Below are 21,100 nucleotides of genomic sequence, written 5' to 3'. Positions count from 1 at the left end.
AATGGTAGCATCAGATATTTCAAAGCAACTAAAATATGAATAGATTGTCATCATGAATTAACAAGGTGTTAAAGGCAGAATCAGTCCAACTCGGTGGATCTGTTGTGCTAGCTCAGTTGGTAACTAGTATTTTTATACTTTTAGAGGGAGAAAGAATGTGATATAGTTATGATCCCTTTTCTTGGGAGCCGATCCTGTTGCTCTAAAATTGAGAAACTGTACCAATCATACATGATATTAAAACTGTTTAACAACTGATAAGGCACAAGCACTGACCAATCAGATGGACACTGGCTGTATATCTGGAGAGGCTGTATGGTGCACTCTAGCCCAGTATCAGTCTGGTCTGTGCACAGACTAGTGACCTAGATCTATTTAGAAGCTTCATTATCTGTAAAGCTGAGAAGCAAAGATTTTCCAGCATGGATTGTGTTATAGAATTATTCTAAATTATTCCAAATTATTTCTATAGAAAAATTCTAAACCAATTAGCATTTATAGTGAGAATGACATTTAAGGAAAATGAAAGGAGATGTAGTAGAATAATGAAGCTTTCATTTATATGATGTACCACACCTTGCCTAAGACCCAAAAAAAGCTTTACTAGTTTGGTGTTTGATTTCTCATTTATCCATCTGCTTGTTCATTTGCTCACTCATTCATTCTGTATACTTTTATTTTGAGGCTGTTATTTTTGTCAATTCTGAGGAAGGAGTTCTTTTTTTTAAAGCTATAACATAGGGATAATCTGATTGTAATCAGTCTAAATATGAATAATTTATTTACATATCTGTCTTATATATTAAGTTGTAAGCTATTGATTATGTCAACTCCAATCTCCTTACTCCAAACACTATTTCTTCACTATAATCTAAAATAGTTCACATTTCATGCATTTGCAAATACAAAAGCTTCTTCTTGGTATTTATTTCATCTCTGCCAACCTGTGTTCATGATTAGGTTACCTTTGGTCCCGATTCCTTTTGGAATTCATATGAAAAGATGTAACATTTACAGAGTCACATATAATCACTGTTCCCCCTCACCCTTTCTTTAGTCAACAGCGGCCACTTCATTCAAACACTGGTAAAACATTGGTCCTCAACCAGGGGTGATTTTGCCTCCCAGGGGACACTCAGCAATGTCTGAAGACATTTTTTGGCATATAGTGGGCATAGGCTAAGGCTGCAACAGTCCTACAGTGCAGAGGGCAGCTGTGCCCCACCCCCAACAAAGAATTATCTGGCCCCAAATGTCAATAATGCCAAGGTTGAGAAATTCAGATGGAAAGCACTTCACTCATATTCTAAGCCCTAGGGCAAATAGCTCAACAATCAAGTGAAACCTGCCTTAGGCTCAAACTCACGCTCTCTTCTGCTCTCTGACCTACTGTGTTCCCAGGCCCTTTGTTTGCCTTCACTATTGAGACTTTGCCTTTTTCTCAGCAGTGCTATGATATACTGGTCCTCAGGTCCTTAGCTCCTTCCTGACTTTTGATACCTCAGACACTGTTGCCCCCATTTGGTTCCAAAACTTCCTGGCTTGTTTCTCACCATGGAAAATGGGGAGACTTTAATCCCTTGTTTTCTGGACTTGGATCTCTACACAGTATGGTCTCCAACCCAACCTGACCAGTCTTAATCACCTGTTGCTCCCTGTGCCCCAGGGGGACAGTATGGTTTGACACTGCACATCAGAGTAGCCTTTTTTTTTTTTTTTTTTTGCGGTACGCGGGCCTCTCACTGTTGTGGCCTCTCCCGTTGCGGAGCACAGGCTCCGGACGCGCAGGCTCAGCGGCCATGGCTCACAGGCCCAGCCGCTCCGCGGCATGTGGGATCTTCCCGGACCGGGGCACGAACCCGTGTGCCCTGCATCGGCAGGCGGACTCCCAACCACTGCGCCACCAGGGAAGCCCCAGAGTAGCCTTTAAAAGGGCTTCTCCTGTCTAACTCTGGAGTCCTGGCATTTAATCTCTTCTTTCTGTAGTTACCTTAGAGGCTGTTGCCTATTTCTAGAACAGCCATTTACAGGTTTTAAGAGCTCATTACATTGTCACTGAAAAAAACATGAACCAATAACCTATAGCTTGAGTTACAGAGAACATACATTTAGATTGACTGAGTTCTGAGTTCTTTTAGTCATCAAAATATTTACTGAAGTTCGGTGCTAGGCACTGGAGGGCACGAGGATAGAAAAGAAAATTAGAGGATCAATCCAGCATACTTGAGATCTGACTAATAGGGGTTCCACATGTGAATGTGGATATCTAAGCCCTTTCATGGTGACCTCTGACACTTGCTTTGGACTTGACTCTGAGACTTAATTTGGCCAGTGAGGAATAGAAAATTTGATACAGAAGCTTAAAATACATTTCTGCTTCCTGTCTGAAACCTATGTGATTATCATGAGAACGTGCTTGAACTATCCTGCTAGAGGATGAAACTCATGGAACAGGGCCTTATCTTAGCAATGCCATTTTAATTCAGCTAATGGCCAGCCCACCACAGAATTTCTTGCCCAGCCAAGACCAGAAAGAACTGCCTAAACATACCCAGCCAAGATCAGTGGAACTGCCTAGCTGACTGGTAGAATCCAGAACAATTATAAATGATTATTGTTTTAAGCCACTGAATTTTAGGATGCTTTTGTTAGGCATCATTATTGTGGCAATAGATAACTGATACAAATAGAGAACAAGAAAAAGGCCCAAAGGAAATTATCAAAGAAATATTGCAAGAAAATTTCCTAGTACAGGAGGATAAAAGTTTGTAGTCTGAAAAGGCTCCCCAAGTATCTAGCATTATTAATGAGAAAAGACTGTGAAACCACATCATGCTGAAATTTAAGAACATCGTTAAAGTAAAAGTAAAATTAAAGTAAAATCCTGAAAGCTTTGTGGAGGTTATATAAAGCAAAAGCAAAAGAAAAAGAAAACATAGAAGTCACATAGAGATGAATAGAAATTAGAATGACATCAAACTTTTAATAGCAACAGTGGACTGTAGAAGACAGTGGTGCAAAGATTTCAAAATTATGAGGGGGACTTCCCTGGTGGTGCAGTGGTTAAGACTGTGCTTTCAATGCGGGGGGCCTAGGTTCGATCCCTGGTCAGGAAACTAGATCCCACATGCATGCCACAACTAAGAGTTCACATGCTGCAACTAAAGAGCCAGTGAGCCATAACTAAGCAGCACACGTGCCTCAACTAAGGAGCCGGTGAGCTGCAACTAAGGAGCATGCCTGCCACAACTAAGACCTGGTGCAACCAAATAAATAAAATATTAAAAAAATTATGAGGGAAAATCATTTTCAGCATTATTTCTTTATTCAGCCAAACTATTGATTAGATATGAGGATAGAGTAAAGAAGTGCTGAGACATAGAACGAGTAAAACATTTATGTCTTATGTGTCCTTTCATAGAAAGCTTCTGGAGGATGAACTTGCATAAAAAAGAGGAGAAAATCAATAAAGAGAAAGACATAGGATGAAGGAAACAAAGGATTCAATATAGGAGGGCAGAGAAAAGAGTTTCTGTGGAAATAGCTGTTTATTAGGCTTAGAGAGCAACCAGTCCAGACTGGAGAAAAGGGATGGAGGACCGTGGAGGGTTTTGAGAGGAACAAATAGAAGCAGTGAAGGATTTGGTATGCTTGAACATTTGAAAAAAATTGACAGTTGACAAACGTGTTGGACTTGGAATAAAATAGTGATAGGTAAGTGATACAAATGATAATTATTAACTTCAGAAAGACATCTTTGTAAGTATGGAAACAGTCACATTACTTATCTGGCTCAATAATGAAGAATATCATAGTGATGTTTTAAACACTGACTACTGATTTAGATGTGTATTTCTATTGGGAGAAAATAGTGTGTGTGTGTGTTGCTGGCGGGGAGTGGGAAGAAGGCTGATGGTGTAAGAGAGCCAAATTCTCAATTACTATGATAGGAATTAAAATGATAACCTTGGAAATTGATCAATCAAGAAATAGCCACATAAGCTTCATATTTAGACCAGAACAAAATACTGAAAGAGTTTATAAGGTGTGGGACTAGAGCAAATGTCAGCAGATTTTTTCTGTTAAGAGCTAGAAAGTAAATGTTTTAGGTTTTATTGACCATATGGTTTTTACTGTTGCAAGGTGAAAGCAGTCATTGATGATTCAGGAATGACTGGACATGGCTGTGTTCCAATAGAACTTTACAAAAACAGAGGGTGGGATGGATTTTGCCTGTGGGCCATAGTTTGCCAACAGTCTTGACTTCTATAGGGCAAAAGAGGGTGGGACAGGGATAATTTTCCCTTCCTAATTCAAACTCATTTATTGGACTTCCCTGCCTTTTTCCCCCTTAAATGTAGAGTAAATATAGAGTAATTTCCCATATTATCCCTCACATCAGTCCCTTTTCTCCCTTTTAACTGCTGAAATCCTAGTTTAGACTCTTGCCTGGATTAATGCACTAATCATTTAACCTCAATATTTGGCCCCCAAAACGTGTGTCCAATTTAATGTTTATTTGTAAAGAGTTTGTGCTGTAGATTATCTGAACTAAGTAAGTACACTCTCCAAATATTGACCCTATTTCTGTGCCTTATGCTGTTTCTCCTGGAATTGTTCTCTTTCCTAACATCTTAGCTTTTCAAAATTGTATATATTTTTCCAAGTGCTACCTGAAATAACTGCCTCCCTAAGAAACTGTTCCTGGTTTCTCTCTACAAGCCTCCAAACCTCCATCCAACTAACCAACCAGAGATGATTTATCTGTCCTTTGGGAGAGATTGAGTTTTGGGGTCAGTTAGTCCTGAATTTGAATCTATACTCTACTATATACTTGCTATATGACCTTGAAAAAATGTTTTTACCTTGTCTGAACCTTTGTTTTGCTTATCTATAAATACTTCATATAGTTCTTTACAGGGTTAAAGGTGGTTTAATATTGCCTTCTTCCCTTATTTTTACTTTTTTTTTTTTTTTTTTTTTTGCGGTACGCGGGCCTCTCACCGCTGTGACCTCTCCTGTTGCAGAGCACAGGCTCCAGACGCGCAGGCTCAGCGGCCATGGCTCACGGGCCCAGCTGCTCCACGGCATGTGGGATCCCCCCGGACCGGGGCACGAACCTGTGTCCCCTGCATCGGCAGGCGGACTCTCAACCACTGCGCCACCAGGGACGCCCACCTTCTTTTCACTTTTAACGCTTAACATCCCTCAACCTCACATAGTCATTTGTGTGCTTCTCTTATCCCCCAACCTTTAGCAGTGTGAGCTCAAATTGCGTCTTCCTCATTTTAAATATCCTGAAGTACTGCTCCGTAAGCACTGATTTAATTGCATTGAATTAAGAAATATCTCACTGTTGATCTTTAGCTGAAGAACTCTGATTTTATGATAAAATTAGAGAAATTTTGTATTCTACAGTTTGCCTGCTCCCTAATCTTCGTTACATGGTCTATTTTTATTAATTCACTTCTGTTTTCTCCCACATTGCAAAGGAGATTGAGCGTTGGAGAAGGGAATACAGTGACTTGATTTTTCCTTTGATGGGGACTAAGCCATATGTTTGTATTGAGTCAGCTACTCTAGACTCTGAATTCTCAATCAGATGGTCAGCGGTGTTTAATTGAATTCCCAATATGTGTAAGGCTACACTGGGTGCTGTCACTTTAGGGAGGTGTGACCATCTGGAAGAATTTTTTTAAAGAGCCAGAATATGAGAATATGTCTCTTTGTATCTAAATTAAAATGGTACTAATTTTGGCAAAGTAAATAGCTGGCATAAATGCTGTCTTTTGCCTCCCCCTCCTCCTTTTTTATCATTTTTTCTTTCAGTCTCCAAGAAAAGGCATCCTTCTTTTTTGCTATGGCCAGCTTCGTGTACTTTTTCTTCAGTATCTTTCCTTCCTAATTACTGGTAATTTGTGTAACGCAAGATTCTGTTGTTTAAAATCTTTTAGCTTTTGTATCCTTTTCTAACTTTATTTTATTTTTTAAAAACTTATTTATTTATTTTTGTCTGTGTTGGGTCTTCGTTGCTTCGCACAGGCTTTTCTCTAGTTGCGGTGAGCAGTGGTTTCTCTTGTTGCGGAGCACGGGCTCTAGGTGCGCAGGCTTCAGTAGTTGTGGTGTGCGGGCCCAGTAGTTGTGGCTCGTGGGCTCTAGAGCACAGGCTCAGTAGTTGTGGCTCATGGGCTTAGTTGCTCTGCATCATGTGGGATCTTCCTGGACCAGGGATCGAACCCATGTCCCCTGCACTGGCAGGCGGATTCTTAACCACTGCACCACCAGGGACGTCCTCCTTTTCTAACTTTAAATATGTATATGTGGTAGGCAGAATCCTAAGATGCCCCCACTAATATTTCTTGCCATCATCTGTAGAACTGTGAATATGATGGCTGTCACTACCCTGATTATGTTAGGTTCCATAGCAAAAGGGATTTTCAGATAAGGTTATTAATCAGTTGACCTTAAGATAGGGAGATGGCCTAGATAGACCTCATATAGTCACATGACCCTTTCAAAGCAGAGTTTTCTCAAGCTGGTAGTAGAAAGGGAAGCCAGAGATGCAAAACACAAGAAGGATCCATTTTACTGTTGCTAGCTTAAAGATGCAGGGGAATACGTTTAAAGGCTAGAGAGCAGCCTCTTTGTTGACAGCAACCTCCAGCCAATAACCAGCAAGGAAATGGAACCTTAGTCCTATAGCTGCATGGAACTGAATTCTGCCAACAACCTGAGTTAGCAAGGAAGTGGACCCTTCCCCAGAGTCTCTAGCTAAGAGCCCAGCCCAGATGACATATGGATTTTGTTCTTGTGTAACTCTAAATAGAGAACTCAGCTAAGCCCACATGGACTTCTGACCTACAGAATGGGAATAATAAGTTTGTGGTAATTTGTTATGTAGCAATAGAAAACTAATACAGTGCAGGTCTTCCCTATTAAGAAGTGAGTTCCATTTCCTGCCTCATTAATTGTTGCCCTGTTTTTCTTCTTTTCATTGTTAAATTTCTAAACAAAATTGTCTAAACTCACCATCTCAATTTTTACGCAACTTACTCTTTTTTGAATTCCTCTGCCTCTGTGTCTTGCCCCCAAATGACTTTCTGATGAACTAGCGACCTCTTCCTTACCAAACCTAAGGAACTCTTCTCCATTCTCATTTTCTTTGGTGTCTTGTATTGTACATACTTGGTTTTATCTCTTGAAATCCTCCCTCCCTTCCTTCCTGCCTCTTTTTTGTAATACTATATGATTCTGATTTTTTTCTCCCTCCTTTCTTTTCTCTGTCTCCTCTGGTTTCTTCACAAATCTTGCTCACCAGTATTGGAATTGAATTTAGGAGCTATTGCAGGGGGACAGCAGAGGTGAATAAAGAAACAGAGATATGAAGAAAACAGTTGGGGCAGTCCAACTTAATTTTCCTAGACACCTTTGTTAGCGTAAGGCTCTTCCTAAAGAGCTAGATGTGCTCCTTGGCCATTTACCTGTAGATATTGTATAGCTATTGCAACAGTTACCTACCACAATAATGCTTCCTAACAAACTGCCCCAAACTCAGTGGCTTAAAAGCAGTCATTTATTATTATTCATGCAACTGCTGATTTAGGCTGGGCTCAGCAGGGTGGTTTAGGCTTGGTGGTTAGGTGGGTCTGCTTCTTGTGGCAGGTTGTTGCAATATGGGTTGGCTCTGCTGGCAGTACTCCATGTATTTCTGTCATCCTTGGAGGAATGGTCTAGCCATGGCTTGCTCTTCTCATGCCCATGACAGAAGTACAAGAGGGCAAGTAGAAGCATGTCAGGGCTTTTTAAGGCCTGGTCTTGGAACTGGCACACATTGTCACCTCCACCTCATTTTATTACCAAATCAAGTCACATGGCCAAACCACAGACCAAGGGGTAGGAGAATACATACCACTGTGGATTTAATTGTATTCCCCAAATTCATATTTTGAAGCCCCAGTGTGATGGTTTTTGGAGATGGGAGGTAATTAGGTTTAGATGAGGTCATGAAGTTGGGACTCTTATGATGGGATTAATTCCCTTATAAGAAGAGGCACCAGAGGACTTCCTCTCTCTCTCTTGCTCTCTGTCTCTGCCATGTAAATACACAGTGAGAAGGTAGCTATCTGCAGTCCAGGAAGAGAGCTTTCACCAGGACCCAACCATGCTGGTACCCTGATCTTGGATTCCTTGCCTCCTGAACTGAGAAAATAAATTTCTGTTGTTTAAGCCACCCAGTTTGAGGTATTTTGTTATGGTAGCCCAAACTGACTAATATATACTCGCATCCCATTAGGAGGAGGAATTGCAAAGTTACATATCTGGTAAAGGTCATTGATATTGGGAAAGAAGGAGAATTGGGGCAAAAAATGGAATCTCTTACGGGCATTGTGTAGTATCTCGCATTCTCGCCTCTTCCTCATTTTATTAACCAGTAAGTGTATCTACTCTTTATAACTCTTCTTTTTTTAAATTATTCCGCCTGTATTATGCCAATATATTAGTTATTACAGGTTAGGTTATCATGCCATAACAAACAACCCCTAACTATCTCAGTGGCTTAATACAATCAGAGTTTATTTCTCTCTTTTGCAAACTTACTGTGGATCTGGGTTCTTCATGGTAGCTTCCTTCCAGGTATTGGTTCAGCATACCACCCTGCATCTGTCTGTGGCACCTCCATGTTAACAAGTGATTGCCATGGCGGGACTGGAAGGCTGAACAGCAGCAATTAAATTCTTTGGCCCCTAAGTGACACGTTATCGTTCCTATGTACCCAGAAGTAGAGAGGAAGCATGTATTGGTGAACATTAACTACCACTAATACTCTCACCCCTCCCATACTTCAGTTTCCTTTCCGGGGCTTCATTTCCTCCTTTAGCGGGGAAGGTGAGTTAAATGACTTTCCGTTCAGACATTCTGTAACAAAACATTGCCAGCAGTCACTGCCTTGCTGCCTTGGTGCTGTGGGTCAAGTGCTTGTGACCTCCCTAGAGTCACCCTTCTTCATGAGAAATATCTGTGGGGCATCCTAGAGGACCTGCCTCGCAGACCTGGCTCATGCTATCATGAGACAGTTGTTTCTGTAAAAGAAAGTATACCCACCTTAACATGGTGTCTGACATCTTCTAAATCTAGCTCCCAAAATTAGTTTTCTAGGATCATCTACTATTTCAACTGCAGTCCAAATGGACACGTTACTGTTCTTTAGATATGGCCTCGGCCTTAATCTCATATTTTTTAAATCCTTGTCCACTCTTCTCTAGACATACTGGTCATTTTTTTGGTTCCTCAGACACGCCAGGCTTATTCCTGCTCAGGGCCTTTACATTTGCTATTTCTTTTGGCATGTACTTCCTCAGCCTGGCTCTGTCTTGTTACTCTCTTCTCAGTCACTGTCTTTATACTGCCTTATCTAGAATACCCCTCTGTAGTCACCACAGCATAACACCTTCATGTCATTTATTGCTATCAGAAGTCATTTTGTATGTTTATTTGTTTATGTTTATTGTCTGTCCTTCCGAATTAGAATGTAGGCCCTCTGAGGTTAGGGACCTTGTCTGTCTTCTTCATTGCTGTATCTCTAGCACTTAGAACAGTGGTTGGCACATAATAATCCCTCAATAAAATTTGCTGCTAAACTGATGCCTGACTTCTTAGCACTTGGTCTCATTACTTCCTTTACCCTGACGCCTCTCCCACCCTATCTCCATTTAAGCATGTCTAAATCCTACATGTTCGCCAAGATCAGCTTAAAGGCCACTTAATGAAATTTTCACTTATCCATGTCTTCAGTTCTTCCTTAGCAAGAAGGCATCCCTTACCTCCTCTCAATACCCATAGTATCCAACAGAAAATGTTTACAGGCATCATTCTCAAAGGACTACAGTATTTTTTGATCCATAGTGCTTAATCTCACAGCAACCCAGTGGTAAAGTCCTCAGATGAAGCAGCTCGGAAAGGTCCTGCAGCTTGTGAGAAATCCTGTCATGCCTAGAAACCACGTGTCTTGCCTTGAGTCCAGCATCCATTCCTCTGCATCACAAGTGACATTCATTTTCTTTTTTTTTTGGCGGTACGCGGGCCTCTCACTGTTGTGGCCTCTCCCGTTGTGGAGCACAGGCTCCGGACGCGCAGGCTCAGCAGCCATGGCTCACAGGCCCAGTCGCTCCGCGGCATGTGGGATCTTCCCGGACCGGGGCACGAACCCGTGTCCCCTGCATCGGCAGGTGGACTCTCAACCACTGCGCCACCAGGGAAGCCCCTCATTTTCATTCTGCATGTTGGTTGTTGGTTTTTTACAAATAAATTAAAGTGTCTCTGTCCCAATAGGAACAACATCACTTTGTATCTAGTTTTTTCCTTATGTGTTTGGGTGTCTTAGAGGCATGTACTGGGTGTCGTGAGAACCCTGAGGAGGCAGCATTTGAGGGCTAAGGACCAGTGGGAAGGGGGCCTGCAGTGACTTCCCAGAGGAGGTGCTTTGTGAGTCTGGTCTCAAGGGAAAAGAAATCAGGCAGGTTGGTAAGAAAAGATGAAAATTCTGCATTGAGACAACTGCAGGAACAAACTTTCAGAAAGGATATTCCCTGTGCCCAGGTACAAGAATTCCCTTATTGGAACTGTGGTCGAAGTCACAGGCACCTCTCCCTTGATTCTGGGGCGTGGAGATGAGGTGAAGTCTGATGTTTCTTGAGAGGAGGAGTGCCCTGCTGCCCCCAGGCTGCTAAAGCTTCTGCAGGTTTAGGGATTAATGAAGAGAAAATCAGCTTGCGAGGTGGAGTGGGGAAAAGTCCAGAAAGGATTATCTGAGAAGGGGCATTTATAGATTGAAAGATTAGAAACATGGACAGCCAAAGCCAGAAGAGCATGGAAAGGATTCAGTCCAGTATCTGCCCTGGGCATGTCCTATTTTATGCTATGTTTTTGTAACCATATCACTTGTGTCTACAGTGACATCTAATTTGTAATTAGGATGCTTTCCCTTGCAATTATTAAAAAGCTTTACCTAAATGGCTTTAAAGAAGGGGATTTATTGGATCATGTAACTGAAAAGTCCAAAGAAAGGATCAGTTTCAGATGTAGTTTGGTCAGAGAGGCATTTTTCTCCATGATTTTCTCAACTCTGTCCTGCTCGATGTTGCCTTCATCACAAGCTGGCTTCTTTTTGGTAGTGAAATTGCTGCAGCAAGTTCCAGACCTTACCTCAGCACATCTTGTCATTCAGAAATGTCCCTTTTTCTCATTAAATCGAAGTCCCAGGTTTCATTCTGATAGGACCAACTTGGGTTCTGTACCCGTTCCTGAATCAAACATCCTGATAAGGCAGATAATGATTATGCTGATTTTTGAGGCTGCTCAGGGTCAATCCCTTTTGCTAGTATAGTAGCGGAATTAATTCTGCCCAAACTACAGGACTGCTATGCAACAGGGGAGGAGCGGAATGGATGTTGGGGAGGCACTCTGTCATGTCTATTGTATTATTCCCTTTTCTCTGGAAGCTTAGTAGACTTAACGAAGCTCCATGAGCTCAAGACTGTATCTGTTTAATTTGTTGTCCAGTGTATATTCTCCAGTTTCGAGTTCATGTTGGGCACTCAGTAAATATTTAGTGAATGAATATTTTATGCATCTTTGTCTCTTTACTAGCTCCTCTTCCTCCTCCTCTCTGGTTCTTTCCTGCTTTAAAAAAATTTGCTATTAATTTTTGTCCACTTAATCCTTTCCACCCAGCTATAACATGTAACTCATGTAGTCTTTCTTATCTAAAAAATCATTCTGTTTCACCATTCTCCTCAAATTACTGCCCCATTATTTCTTTTTCTTCACCATCGGACTTCAAGAGAGTAGTGTGCTCTAGATATCTTCACTGCTTCATCACTCACTGATACTTTAACTCCTTGCAAACTGAATTTTCCCTTATCACTCAGCCACTCTCTCAAATGTCCCTAGTACATTTCTTTTGTTCCCAAATCAGGTGGCCTTTTTCTTAGTACTATTTTTCCGTGATTTCTTTCCTCCGTCTAACGCTATTGATGGTCCATGCCTTTGGAAACACTTCTCTTTTGAGATGATACTTCTGCTTCTCTGATTGCTCTGTTATGTCTTGTTTTGTTCTGTTTAGTTTACTGAACTCTCCTTTACCTTCCCTGATCTCTTTAAATGCAGATAGTCTCCAAGGTTCTACCTATATTATCCTTTCTTATCTTTCCCAGCTCTCAACCTCAACTCTCATATTTATGCTAGATGTTTCCCAAATCATAAGCCCTTACCTCTGTTCTGTTTTCAAGTCATGAATTTGCACCTGCCAGCTGACTGTTTTCACTTGTGTATTCTATACAAAGCCAACATGTCAAAAACTGTCCATAGATGCTTCCCTGTCGGCCTTCTTCTGCTCTGTTCTATACCATTCTCTTAGTCATATAGATTCAAAGCTTAAGCAGAGTCTGTGACTTCTCCCTTTCTTTACTCACCATAGCTTCAATTTTCCCTGCTGGAACTGCTTAGAGAGACTGTCAACTCTGTAAGGTAAAAGACTATGGCATGTTTATTTTTCCTATTTCCAGCTCCTAGCACACTGTCTCGTAGATACATAGTAGGTGCTCAAAAGATGTTGATCTAATGGATGACTGATTTTCTTATTGAGTTCATCTGTGTAATACCCCTGTAATTATTTTTTTTTAACTTCTAATTACCACTGCTTTTATTCTAGTTCAGGTCTTTGCCATCTTTGATTTGGACTCCTGTAATGACCTCCTAATTGCCTTGTCTCTTTTTTTGTAATCTACTGTGTGTATTATTTTAGAAATACTTTCTAAAGTACAGACCTAGTTATATCACTGCACTCCTTAAAAACTTCAGTTACTCTTTATTACCAAACCTAATAAAGTAAAAATTCCCTGGTTTGATTTTCAAGTTCTTCCATGATTTGACCCTAAATAATCATTTAGTATTCATGTTCCTTTCTTCTTTATTTTTTAGGTAAATTGTTACTTTCCTGCTTCTGTTTGTTATTCATTTATTTAACAAATATTTACTGAATGTCCACTATGTACCAGATACTCTGCTAGGTACTGGAGAAACAATTGAAAAAGTGATAGTCTTAGCCCTCTCAGAACTTGAAGTCTAGTTGGTGAGAGAGATGTTAAATGAATAATTACACATATAATTCTCTCATTGGAGTTATGAAGGCTTATGCTATTGCCTTTTCTTTTTCTTGAAATGCAGCCTACCATAATGCTACATACTCTAATGCTGTCTTTTAAATCCTGACTCAGATGATCTTTCCTTGATGACACCTTTCCTTATCTCAACAGGAAGTCATTCTCCAACTCTGGTTCCACCTTATCTGTATCTTCTGATGACTTACATCACTTTTTGCTTTGTTTTATTATGCTTGAGTATTCTTTCTCACAAGATATTTAGATGCTTATTACGGAATTTGAACCACTTTCAAGTCAATCTTGAATATCTCAGTGTATTTCTCATAGCAGATTGGATGCATTAAGTAAGTTGTAGTATGGATCAGTCTTCTCAAGATTTTACCCTAAGTATCACCTTTTTTTTTTGAATTATTGATCTTATTTGAGACAAATCTAGTAGTTAGTAGATTCCAATTAAGTTTGCCAGTAATCATATCATACTTTAGGGTAATTACTGAATTTTAAATGAATAATTTTTCTAAGTTTCTTTTGTTTACTATATTATCTCATTTCATCTCCATAACAGGCCTATCAAATAGATTTGGGAATCTATTAATGCAGATGTTCATGGTTTGGAGAAGACATTGTCTTTTTTGTTTAGCTTGTTTTACTCATTTTATTTTTGAGGTCTGTGCATGTTGTTGCAAATAGTAGTAGTTCTTTTTAATTGTTGTATAGTTTTAGTGTATAAATGTACCACAGTTAATTATCCATTTCACTGTTGCCAAACAATTGGGTTGTTTCTAGTTTTTGGCTATTATGAAGAGTGCACCTATGAATATTCTTACACATGTGTTTTGGTGTATGTATGTGTACACATATATATGCATTTCTGTTAGTTATAATCATAGAAGTGGAATTTCTGGGTTACAGAGTAGGCATAATATTAGTTTTACTAAATATTGCCAATTAGCTTTTCATAAAGTTTGTACAAATTTACGTTCTCCAAAGCAATATATGAAGTGTCAGTACTCCACATCCTTGACAACACTTGATATTGTCAACCTTTTGAATTTTAGTTATTCTGGTGGGTGTGCTGTGGTATCTCATTGTATTTTACTTTGCATTTCCCTGATAAGTGATAATGTTGAACACCTTTACATATACTTATTGGTCATTTGGATATCCTCTTTTATGAAGTGCCTATCATGTCTGTTTCAGTTATTTATTGCTGCTTAAACCAACAACAGTTTATTATTTTTCACAATTATATGGGTTGACTGGGAAGTTCCTCTCCTGGTTTTGTTTGGGCTCATTCCTGCAACTGCATACAACTGGGGGGGTGGGGGGGGAGACTCTTGGGCTGGAAGGCCCAAGATGGCCTCACTTACTTGTCTGTCAATTGGTATTGTCTGTGGCTAGGACACCTTGGGTTTCTTCCCTGTGACCTCTCATTCGCCACTAAGCTAGTACAGCTTCTTTACATGACAGTCTCAGGGCATTGTTCCAAGAAGGAAAAGTGGAAGCTGCAAGATCTCTTAAGACCAAGCCTTGGAAGTTATGTAACATACTTCCCCTACATTATTTTATGAATGTAAATTATGACCAGCCCAGATTCATGGTATGGGGGAACAGCTATGTCATGTTGCAAAGGGGTCTACTTGCCAGAATAGGAAGCATTTGTAGCTATATTTTACAACTTCCCACAAAGTCTTTTGCCTAATTTTTATTGGGTTGTCTTACGGATTTATAGGAGCTCTTTAATATATGTATTGTGAATGTCTTCTACCTATCTGTAGTTGGTTTTCTGCTTTTTAGTGGTGTCTTTTGATGTATAGAAGTTATAATTTTAATGAACTCTAATTTGCTAGGTTTTTCTTTTATGGTAGTACTTTTGTGTCTGGTTTTGCCAGAGCTTTAGTAATTCATTTAAAGTAATAGTGCTTCTAGGGCAAGGAAGGGAATATTATTATCTATGACAAAGCCATTTACTCTCTCTTACATTCATTTATTCATTTAGCAAACTGTTGTCGGGTATTAATCAGGAAGTCAGGTACTTATAAAACATGGATTTTAAAAACAGTTTCATGACCTTTAATGAAAATTAGTATGTTTGGAACAGGTTTTTGAGTTGATTATAACATTCTGGGAGGTAGACCTAGTTTAAATAGTAGATCTCAAAACAAATTTTAATCCGAGACATTTTCAAATTGCTTTGAGCTGGTATAAAACTAGACTTATAAACAAATTATTGTGCTTGTGGGAGCTGAGCATTAGCTATTTTTTAAATTTTAGGTATCCTTTAAATTTTAAAGTTTAATCCTTTAAAAATAAACTTTCCTATCTTGATTCTGGGACAGTTATCTCAATGAAATTCTCCCTTCAGAGAGGTCTTCCCATCCCTTTTCTTAAATGGTATATTGTTTATATCTACATTACTATCATATTCTAGTCTGTCTTGTTTGTTATTAGACTTATTTCTATTTTTTATAGCCTATGAGATTGTTATTCATTCAATAATTAACACAGCTGTATGAATGATTACCATGTGCACTGAGTATTGGCATGATGTTGGGCAATAAAGTGATTCCAGCCTGTAGTGGATGTGGAATTTACTGAGAGATAATGTAAGTAAATATGTAGCATAGCAAGTGCTATGATAGAAAAAGTAGAGAATACTGTAGGAACGCTTAGAAAGGGTCCTTACCCCATACTTGAATGTTAAAAGGAAAACTTTTTGGAAGAAGTGACATCTAAGCTAAGACTACTGGCTAAGCAACAAGGTAGGTGGACCAGATCATGTGGGACCATATAAATTATATCAAAAGAATTTGACTTTATTCTAAGAATAAGGAAAAGTCACTGAAGGAGAGTGACACATCATTATTGCTTTCCTTACTGTTGTTGTCTAACAAATTATATTAAATTTATAAATCAAAACAACTATTTTATATTACTCATATTTTTAATGGGTCAGTAAGTTTTTGCTGGGCAGTTATCTGTCCAGTGGGCAGTCCTTGTTTGGGGTCTCTCAGTTGTAATTGATGTCCCTGGAGCTAAAGCAGTATGAAGGTTCAAGTGGGCTTGATACCTGATGTGGCTCACTCACATGGCTGGTGTTGATGCTGGCTGTTGGTGGGCACTCAGCTTTGCTACTCGTCAGAGCAACTACATGTGTCCTCTCCAGCATGGTGTTTTTACATGGAGGCAGGCTTTGCTTAGAGCAAGTATCTGAAGAGAATCAAACATATACTTCATGGCCTTTCCTGACCAAGCCTTGGAAGTTATAATAGTGTCACTGCTGCTGCCTTTTATTGTTACAAGCTAGTCACTAAAGTTGGCCTGGATTCAAAGGTTGGGGGCATAGACCTTACCTCTTGATGGGAGAAGTGTCAAAACATTTGCAGACATGTTTTAAAACCACCACAGTCTTTCCTCTGGCCACAAAATTATTTATAATCCTCGCAAATGCAAAATTCATTCCCTCCCAAGTCCTCCTCCACTCCAAAGGCTTATATGTTCTGGTAGGAGCTCAGGATCTAATCATCTAAATCAACTCCATGTGCACATGAGGTTCCTAATGTGCAGTTCCTCAGGTATGATTCCTGTGAACCAAAAAGATAAGTTCTCCCTCCCCACATAGCCACTATACAGTAGTGATGCAGGGAATAGGATAACCATGATAGACACTCCCATTCTAAAAGGGGAGAAATGAATGGTATGTAGCAGTTTTGAAATCCAGCTGGGCATGTGTTGCCATTTTCTTGATTAGGGGTCAGTACTGCTCATTAGAAAGCATTCCCTGTTGCTCTTGGTTCTGCTCTTTGGGTTCTTGATTCTGCCTTCTGAATCATTCTTTCTTTTCCTTAAGAAATGGTTTTTACAGTTGGATCGATTTCTCAGCTTACCTCTTACTCATAGAAGGTTGGGTGTCCAAAGCCCTCTTTACATTTTGTACTTTTTCCATACGTTTCAGTTTAAGCTTGGAATACTATTTTTTTTTTTTTTTTTTTTTTTTTGCGTTACGCGGGCCTCTCACTGTTGTGGCCTCTCCCGTTGCGGAGCACAGGCTCCGGACGCGCAGGCTCAGCGGCCATGGCTCCCGGGCCCAGCCGCTCCGCGGCATGTGGGATCCTCCCGGACCGGGGCACGAACCCGTGTCCCCTGCATCGGCAGGCGGACTCCCAACGACTGCGCCACCAGGGAAACCCTGGAATACTATTTTTTAAAATTTCAATTTTATACATTTTTTTTTTTTTTTTGGCCGTGCTGCGTGGCATGCGGGATCCTAGTTCCCCGACCAGGGATTGAACCTGTGCGCCCTGCAGTGGAAGCGCAGTCTTAACCACTGGACTGCCAGGGAAGTCCCCACTTTTATACAATTTTTAAAGGTTACTTTCCACTTACGGTTATTACAAAATATTGGTTGTATTCCCTGTGTTGTATAATACATCCTTGAACCTATCTTATACCCAATAGTTTGTACCTGCTACTCCCTCACCCATATATTTCTCCTCTCCACTACCACTGGTAACCACCAAAGTTTGTTCTCTATATCTATGAGTCTGCTTCTTGTATGTTATATTCACTAGTTTGTTGTGTTTTTTAGATTGCACATATAAGTGATATCATACAGTATTTATCTTTCTGTGTCTGACTTATTTCACTTAACATAATGCCCTCCAAGTCCATCCATGTTGCTGCAAATGGCAAAATTTCATTCTTTTATGGCTCAGTAGTATTCCTTTGTGTGTGTGTGTATCTCATCTTCTTTATCCATTCATATGTTGGTGGACACTTAGGTTGTTTCCATGTCTTGGCAATTATAAATAATGCTGCTGTGAACATTTGAATTAGTGTTTTGTTTTTTTTCAGATATATACCCAGGAGTGGAATTTCGGGGTCATATGGTAGTTCTATTTTTAGTTTTTTTTGAGAAACCTCCATACTCTTTTCCACAGTGGCTCTACCAGTTTACATCCCCACCAAGTGTACAAGGGTTCCCTTTCCTCCACATCCTCGCCAACATTTGTTATCTGTGTTCTTTTTTTTTTTAATTTTTATTGGAGTACAGTTGATTTGCAATGTTGTGTTTCTGCTGTATAGCAAAGTGAATCAGTTATACGTATATCCACTCTTCTATAGATTCTTTTCCTATATAGGCCATTACAGAGTATATTGAGTAGAGTTCCCTGTGCTATACAGTGGATCCTTATTAGTTATCTATTTTATATATAGTAGTGTGTATATGTCAATCCCAATATCCCAATTTATCTTTCCCACCCCTCTCCCCCACGGTAACCATAAGTTTGTTTTCTACATCTGTGACTCTATTATCTGTGTTCTTTTTGATGATAGCCATTCTGACAGGTGTGAGGTGATACCTCATTATGGTTTTGATTGGCATTTCCCTGATTAGCGATGTTGAGCATCTTTTCATGTGCCTGTTGGCCATCTACATTTCCTCTTTGGAAAAATGTCGATTCAGTTCTTCTGCCCATTTTTTAATCAGGTGGTTTGTTTTTGTGATGTTGATTTGTATGAGCTGTCTATTTATGGGATATTAATTTCTTATCAGTCACATCATTTGCAAATATTTTCTTCCATTCAGTAGGTTGTCTTTTCATTTTGTTGACAATTTCCTTTGCTGTGCAAAAGCTTTTAAGTTTAATTAGGTCCCGTTTGTTTATTTTTGTTTTTATTTCCTTTACTTTAGGAGAGGGATCCAAAAAAATATTGCTTTGATTTATGTCAAATAGTGTTCTACGTTTTCCTCTAGGAGTTTTATAGTATCCAGTCTTACATTTAGGTCTCTAATCCATTTTGAGTTCATTTTGAATATGGTATTAGAGAATGTTCTAATTTCATTCTTTTACATGTAGCTGTCCAGTTTTAAGCTGGGAATACTTTTGTTAATACAGTTCCCTTAGAAGTTTTGTGCTCTTTCTGTGGTTGTTGTTTGCTCCTTTAGACAAAATCACAACCATAAACCTCTGCAAGCCTGGTCCATCTTTATCTTGGGGTTCCTTGTAAGGCTACTGAGGGACCTGGCCAATGCTACATGTTTTAGATTTTTGTTAGAGCATTTCTAGTACTAAAATTCTGTTTTTGTTGCTACTGCTGCCTTCCAAATTACCCCAAACTTAATTGTTTAAAATAACATTTTGCTTTGATCACAATTTTGTGGGTTAGATGGTTGTAGTCAGATCTTGGCTGTGACTGTGGACATCTGAAGGCTCAACTGGGTTGGTTGACAAGATGGCTTACTCACACACTGGCAGCAGATGTTGTCATGTGGGTGCTAAGCTGAACTGTTGATTGGAGTGCTTACATATGGTCTCTCCAACATGGCAATGTCAAGGTACTTGGATTTCTTATGTGACCTCAAAGTGAGTGTTTCAAGAGAACCAGGTAAAGCTGTATGGCCTTTTCTGACCTAGCCTCAGAAATTACAAAATATCAGCTCTGTTGCATTCTCATAGTTACAAGCAACTTACCAAGGCTGACTGATTCAAGGGGAGGGTACATAGATCCTACCTCTCAATGGGAGGAGTGTCAAAGAATTTGCAGACTGATTTAAACCTTCCACAGTTACCATAATCATAGTACACACTTATTGAATGATTTTAATGTATCAGGTATTTTGATAAACACTTTATGTGAATTACATTATTTACTCCCTACCACAACTTTATGAATTGTTTTTTACTATTTTATAACCATTCTGTAGATAAGGAAGGGAAACTTGGAGAGGTTAAATAACTTGACCATGGTCACACAGCTGGTAAATGATAGAGTCTAGACTCACATGCAGTTCTCTCTGATCCAAGAGTCCATAGACTTAACCATAGCTAAGCTGGCAATTTATTATAAGTGAAACAGAATTGTGTTTTAGATAGTTCATTCTTGGAAGCAGGGAGACTAGTTGGAAGCTATTACTACCATCAGCTGCTTGTTTTATCTGTCTTCACACAAGGTAAGCAATAGAAGGAGTGAAAAAGTAGGAGAGGGAAGGGTATGTATTAATAAATATTGGCAGGAAAAAAATGTAACATTTTTAGGCCAGAAAGAATTTCTGTGGTTCTAATGATTTTCAATAACTATTTGTTGTTGGTTTAATTTATTCACCATCTTCACTCTTCATCACTTGTCATCTACCGTAATGTTTTAGTTTATTCATTCAGAGAGTCACACAAGTCCTTAGGTCTGACCTAGTATATGCTCTTGGTATTTTAAAGGCAGAATAAAAATTACTGGGCTTTCTTCTCTTCTCTACCAAAGGTACGTTTTTCAGCTGCTTGTTAGACTTGAGAAAGATTTGAGGTGTGGGGTCCTCTGAGATTTCCTGTCAGGGGTTGGCAAACTATGGGCTGTGGTCCAAATCGCCTGTAGTTTGGTTTTTGTAAATAACATTTTAGTTGAATATAGCCATACCCATTCATTTAAGTATTGTCTATGGCTGCTTTTATGCTATGATATTGGATAGCTCTCGCAGAGACTATGTGGCCTGCAAAACCTAAAATATTTACTATATGGCACTTCACAGAAAAAGTTTGTAAACCTCTGTTCTATGTAATACAGGGCATATATAGGTCATTCTGTTGCATATGTGAGATGCTTAGTGCAGGTCAGGGTGCAGTCTTGGGGCATACTGGCCACACATATTATTGTATGTCGTAGTAGCAGAGATCAATGACTAAGTCAATTATTGGTGCAGAGATCCAGAGGCCTCTTAAAGGAATTCCAGCAAATAGGATAGAATAACCATTTTAGGATGAAGCCACTCTATTTGTTTTGTACTGTGAGATAGATGTTCATGAATTTGGTTCATCAGGTATTACTAATAACTAGAAGTAGTAGGTGAGAGACCAGTATGTGACTCTTGTCCCTGACTGAGGCAAGAATAGAGATCTGTAGGTTATCCTTAATTTACTCGGCATTTTTTTCCATTTTTGCCAAAA

The 21,100-nt window shown here is 39.5% G+C and overlaps 1 protein-coding gene across 14 annotated transcripts in view; it reads left to right on the top strand.

Moving 5' to 3' along the window:
* Nucleotides 1-21,100, top strand: part of ANKS1B (ankyrin repeat and sterile alpha motif domain containing 1B) — a 1,164,750-nt gene that overhangs the window by 30,667 nt on the left and 1,112,983 nt on the right. The window lies entirely within an intron of this gene.

The sequence above is a fragment of the Orcinus orca genome, chromosome 11 (genome assembly GCF_937001465.1).
Source record: "Orcinus orca chromosome 11, mOrcOrc1.1, whole genome shotgun sequence".
In the NCBI taxonomy this organism is placed as follows: domain Eukaryota; kingdom Metazoa; phylum Chordata; class Mammalia; order Artiodactyla; family Delphinidae; genus Orcinus; species Orcinus orca.
The sequence above is the reverse complement of the archived record's forward strand: the minus strand, read 5'-3'. Positions and strand labels throughout refer to the sequence as shown.